Source organism: Eurytemora carolleeae, unplaced genomic scaffold, assembly GCF_000591075.1.
Source record: "Eurytemora carolleeae unplaced genomic scaffold, Eaff_2.0 scaffold727, whole genome shotgun sequence".
NCBI classification, from domain to species: Eukaryota; Metazoa; Arthropoda; class Copepoda; order Calanoida; family Temoridae; genus Eurytemora; species Eurytemora carolleeae.
Genome location: NW_019397230.1, coordinates 1 through 6417, shown reverse-complemented (window position 1 = coordinate 6417; position 6417 = coordinate 1). Strand labels below are relative to the sequence as shown.

Below are 6417 nucleotides of genomic sequence, written 5' to 3'. Positions count from 1 at the left end.
AGAAATAGTACAAGAATTTCAGGAGATGCAGATCGCAGGAATAGTACAGAATGTCAAGGGCTGCAGTACGCAGGAATAGGACAAGAATGTCAGGAGCTGCAATACGCAGGAATAGGACAAGAATGGCGGGGGCTGCACTACGCAGAAATAGGAAAAGAATGCCTGGGGCTGCAATACGCAGGAATAGGAAAAGAATGTCAGGGGCTGCAATACACAGGAATAGTACAAAAATGTCAGGGGCTGCAATACACAGGAATAGTACAAAAATGTCAGGGGCTGCAATACACAGGAATAGTACAAAAATGTCAGGGGCTTCAATACGCAGGAATAGTACAAGAATGTCGGGGGCTCTAGCACGCAGGAATAGTAGAAGAATGTTGGGGGCTGCAGTACGCAGGAATAGTACAAGAATGTCGGGGGCTGCAGTACGCAGGAATAGTACAAGAATTTCGGGGGCTGCAGTACGCAGGAATAGTATACAAGAATGTCAGGGGCTGCAGTACGCAGGAATAGTACAAGAATGTCAGGAGCTGCAATACGCAGGAATAGGACAAGAATGTCAGGAGCTGCAAAACGCAGGAATAGTACAAGAATGTCATGGGCTGCAATATGCAGGAATAGTACAAGAATAAGAATGTCAGAGACTACATACGTACAGCATCGTTGTGCAATGCACAATCGCCAAATAAGCATGGAAATTAATCTTTAATATTTAACTTATCCGCGAACTTTGAAAACGATCGAAAAACAACCATTTGTAAGAATGAAGTTTGTATTACTCCAGTGGACAAAGAGGACGCACATATTCACACGCATGCTACTAAGGACACAGAGTGATGACGCACATAATAGACGTATTTAGACTATTGATAAAACACCATTGGGCATTTTGAAAAGTGTGACTTACATAATCGTAGCTTTATATAAAGAAACCTGATATTCTATCTCATTAATTTCTGATAAAAATCATCCTTTTTTAGGGTGAATACTCGATCATATTACAAAATATAGAGTACTACAATTAAAAAAACATATCCGTGCAACCTCTAAGATACAATAATTAACAGATATCTATAATTTTCTTCTCTACGTTTAAATATCTATATTATACAACTATTTATTCTTTTATTAAATGTAAACAAATATTAATTTAAGTTTTGCAAAAAATTCACTTTAGTTCAATTCAATTTCAGCAGGCAAAAACTAGGTTTTTAACCAAGTTCAATGTGTTTCACTTGATTTCAACACAATATAATCAGATTTTTTGTTTAAAGTTTAAATCAAAACTGATTAAGCAAAAATATAACAAATTTCCAATACTAATGTAGCAAAAGACTTTGTTTTGGTTTTTAAAACAATAAAAATAACATTTTCATAAATTCAAAAATTAGTGAACAAAATGATTTTTAGTTAAAGTAAACTGCACAAAAATGATCATAGGGGTATTGATAAAGAAAGGTGGAGGAAATGCCTCAGTAAATCTATCAGTTGGTTTTCTCTCATTATTTAGCGAAACATTGACTTTATTTGAACATCGAAACTTAAAGAAATGTAAGATAAAAATCTATTAAAAATAAAAAATGTTCTTCTTTACAAAAAAAGATGCAATTGAGAAAAAATAAGAACAATCTTGTTTCTGTCAATTCCAGTAATTCTGTTTTCTATATTGTGCATGATGGTTACTGCAGGTTTTCGGTTTACATATTGTTTGGTGTTCAGATAAAGGAATTGAGTCTTTGTCACAAACTCCCTATATCTTTGCAACACAGTGTCTTAGACCTGCGATATTTAAAACAGTGTATTCTGTTAGATTCAATCATCTATGTTTGCAATATTAAAGGTTTATACCATCAGGGGGGAAAGATTTAACGAATAGAAAATTTGAATTTGTGTCAATTAGCACGTTTTCAATTTCTTAACACATTTTCAATTTCTTTGCACCTTTTCAAGTTCTTTACACATTTTCAATTTCGTTACAAATTTCGAGGAAGATTCCAGATTACAATCATCTTGTAAAAATACTATTTGTGAAAAATAAATTTAAACTAAATATATTAAATGCTAAAACCAGTCTTAAAAAAAAGTTTGCACTATTAGTGATCATATAGATTCAGGGGTTTACGAAATGTATTTTACAGGGTAACTATAGTTCCGATATTGGTATTAAAGCTCTGAAACTATAGTTCAGATATTGTTATCAAAGCTCTGACACTATAGTTCAGATATTAGTATCAGAGCTCTAAAACTATAGTTCAGATATTAGTATCCGAGCTCTGAAACTATAGTTCAGATATTAGTATCAGAGCTCTGAAACTATAGTTCAGATATTAGTATCCGAGCTCTGAAACTATAGTTCAGATATTAGTATCAGAGCTCTGAAACTATAGTTCAGATATTAGTATCAGAGCTCTGAAACTATAGTTCATATATTAGAATCCAAACTCTGATACTATAGTTCATATATTAGAATCCAAGCTCTGAAACTATATTTCATATATTAGAATCCAAACTCTGATACTATAGTTCAGATATTAGTATCCAAGCTCTGAAACTATAGTTCAGATATTAGTATCCAAGCTCTGAAACTATAGTTCAGATATTAGTATCCAAACTCTAATACTATAGTTCAAATATTATAAAGAAGAAAAAATATTTTTGAACTTCAATAGTTTCAACCATATTCAAGCAACCTTGAAGTCGGTTTATCAAAAGAATAACTGTTGGGTATTTTACATAGTATGTATGTAATGTATGTATGTTTACAATATATCAAAGCTATTTTAAAGCTTCTAAACCATGATTACGAGCTGTGATGATAATTCATCTGGTTGGTTTGCCAGGTTAGGGTTGAATTATTTAAAGGCTAGGTGACTACTTCACTGACTTGGCGGGATAATAACCCCTCATCCAACTCCTCACTGTACACAATCAGACCTCCTTCAGTCTTAATAATAAACAGTATATTAATCTTTCATATATTATTTCATAAAGTGTCCCGAAAAAGGTATCAGAAGTTATAAAAATAAATAATATGTACTCAACCGGGAGATTTTTAAATTCAGAATTTCAGATCAACAGTATTTTGATGTTAAAAATCAGATTAAACTCTGCAATGCTGTAGGAGAGTTGCAAATCTGCAAATACCGGATTTGCACAAAGCAGATTTGCACACTAAAGATATTGGTAGAAATTTAAGATTAGAAGTACGTGGTTAGTTTGAATATATGTATATATATAGTTGTATTTTATATATATCGCCCCCCCAGGAGGGTTTATTTGGAGTTTTGAGATGGTGATCAGGCAATTTGTAGTATTTCAATATCAGCTCTTGAGTTTCTGTATTTATATATATATATATACAGGGCTATTCAAAGTTGTTTTTCAATGGTTCTGAAGGTTTCAACTGAACAGCGTATATTTAAAACTTTACAATTTACTAGGAAGAACTAGAGAATTTAAATAACTTTTCCTTAAAAATTAGACCAAAACTGAAAATTGCGAATTTTCTTATTACAATTTTGTTAACTTTCTGTAATTCAATCTTTACAAAATTTTAGATATCGATTGAAATAATTTATATACACATTTTTGCTTTTCTGAACTTTTGAAAAGGTTCGCAGATTTTTTTGGGGCCATTGGAATACCAAAAAATTAAAATTTTCAAAAAATATTGAAAAAACACTATACATAGGAGAGTTTCACAAAAAAGGTACAATTTTGCACCAGGCGCCGCTAATCAAACTTTTTTTTTTTTTGAACTCACCCTGTATATTTATAAATAGGTCCATTATATGTATCAATCAGAAAACTGATCTTTTCCGTTCCGTAGTTTTTATTTAGATTCAATTGTAAATGGTTTATTGAGCTTATTTTTTACTTCAATTCATGGTTTGGCTGAAAACCTGTAAACCAGTAAACCTTTTTCGTTCTGCACTAATCTACTCAGTTTATTATTAAAAACTATTCAACTAGCATATTTATTACTTTTAAAGTTTTAGGTCTTCATAAAAGTACCGTTTTTGTTAATTCATCCTATAATATAATAATCTCATAAGAAGATTAATCATTTGGTGTACTGTCTCGTTTGAACCGTATATGGTCTGTATGTACAGGTACAATACTGTTCACAGTAACATATACAGGTACAATACTGTTTACAGTAATATATACAGGTACAATACTGTTTACAGTGCTATATACAGGTACAATACTGTTTACAGTGCTGTATACAGGTACAATACTGTTTACAGTGGTATATACAGGTACAATACTGTTTACAGTGATGTATACAGGTACAATACTGTTTACAGTAATATGTGCAGGTACAATACTGTTTACAGTGATATATACAGGTACAATACTGTTTACAGTAATAGATACAGGTACAATACTGTTTGCAGTGATGTATACAGGTACAATACTGTTTACAGTGATATATACAGGTAAAATACTGTTTACAGTAATATGTACAAGTACAATACTGTTTACAGTGATATATACAGGTGCAATACTGTTTACAGTGATATATACAGGTACAATACTGTTTACAGTGATTCATACGGGTACAATACTGTTTACAGTGATTTATACAGGTACAATACAGTTTACAATAATATATACAGGTACAATACTGTTTACAGTAATATATACAGGTACAATACTGTTTACAGTAATATATGCAGGTACAATACTGTTTACAGTGATATATACAGGTACAATACTGTTTACAGTGATATATACAGGTACAATACTGTTTACAGTGATATATACAGGTACAATACTGTTTACAGTGATATATACAGGTACAATACTGTTAACAGTGATATATACAGGTATAATACTGTTTAAAGTGATGTATACAGGTACAATACTGTTTACAGTGATGTATACAGGTATAATACTGTTTACAGTGATATATTCAGGTACAATACTGTTTACAGTGATGTATACAGGTATAATGAAAGATTTGACCCAAAGTTTCAGGTTTGAGACTGGTATGTATACTAATTAAAAATCTTAGAAGAGGTTTTACCTGAACTATTTTTTCATGTAATTCCTTGCTTTCAACTCCTTCAGGAGAATCTTTAATATCCACCACAGCGTAGATATTCACCTTGTATTGTACACCAAACACCAAACCCTGTACAGTGTACATAATTAGTTAGTTTCTTATTCTTATATACTGTACACCGAATACCAGACCATGTACTGTGTACATAAAAATTCATTTCTTATTCTTCTTGTACTGTACACCAAACACCAGACCCTGTACACTGTACAGTGTACATAAAAAATTCATTTCTTATTCTCCTTGTACTGTACAACAAACACAAGACCCTATACAGTGCAAAGAATTATAATTTAAAGACAGTTATTCAGAGGTGTACGCATTTTTAGTGCGGCAGTGTACTGTCTCTGGGCGGTAAAGTAAACACAAAACGGATGTTACAGCCTGACTTGAGAACCATCTTTTACGTAAAAAATCAATGAAGTATTCTGGTCATAGGAACCTATTATGTGAATTATCAAAATTATCAAAATTAAATGTTTTATCCTCCTCGGATACTAGAGTAACATTGAAGCATCTATTCTTGTTTACAAACACCCAGAACCCCAAACTTAAGACAGGGTATCGTTATAAAAACCAGTTTTAAAACCCGGGTTTCACGAATGGGGTTAGGCATTTTTGTGAATAGCAATATTTTTGTAATGTAATATTATTTTTTTTTCAGTTTCTTCATATTTTCCATTTTTTTCGAATCTCTTAAATCAAAATCTACGTAAATGTTTAGACCTCAAAAAAGGAAACTCGGGAGTTTCGTCCAACGATACTCTTTTGAATTTCGGGCTCAGAAAGAAATGGTTTCAATATGTACACAGAGAATACGCAACAGCAATTAACTTTTCTTCCCTTATTACCTTGATACAGTGTACATATTAATAAGTTTCTTATTCTCCTTGTACTGTACACAATACCCTGTACAGTGTACATATTGGTAAGTTTCTTATTCTCCTTGTACTGTTCATTAAACACTTGACCCTGTACAGTGTATATAGTTAGTTAGTATCTTATTCTCCTAGTGTACTGTACGCCAATCTTGTACATATGTACCCGTTAAATTAACCATACTATTAATACTTATCTCCTAAACATTGTACATATTCTACTGCTATTGTTTGACCACACTTCTCTCCCTTTTTTCAGTAGAAGAACACATTTCTGTTTATGATGGTGCAAAACTGATTTCAGGATTCATCTCTAATTGGATGATGAGATAGATAGATAGATATGTTACCATGCCGTTGCAATTTTTATTGTTCTAAATCGTCACCAAGCACGTGACTGAACCCTGATTGGATCAGGCGCTTCCGGAAAGATGAAGCAACGGTGAATTCTAAGCCTACTATTGTTATCAA

At 32.2% G+C, this 6417-nt stretch overlaps 1 long non-coding RNA gene across 1 annotated transcript; it reads right to left on the bottom strand.

The window, feature by feature from the left end:
• Window positions 1-2248: 2248 nt before the first annotated feature.
• On the bottom strand, window positions 2249-5141 carry LOC111712897 (uncharacterized). Its single transcript, XR_002767554.1, has 2 exons — window positions 5033-5141; window positions 2249-2944 (listed from the first exon to the last, which is right to left on the bottom strand). It is a non-coding gene; the product is annotated as an uncharacterized LOC111712897 (long non-coding RNA).
• Window positions 5142-6417: the final 1276 nt, after the last annotated feature.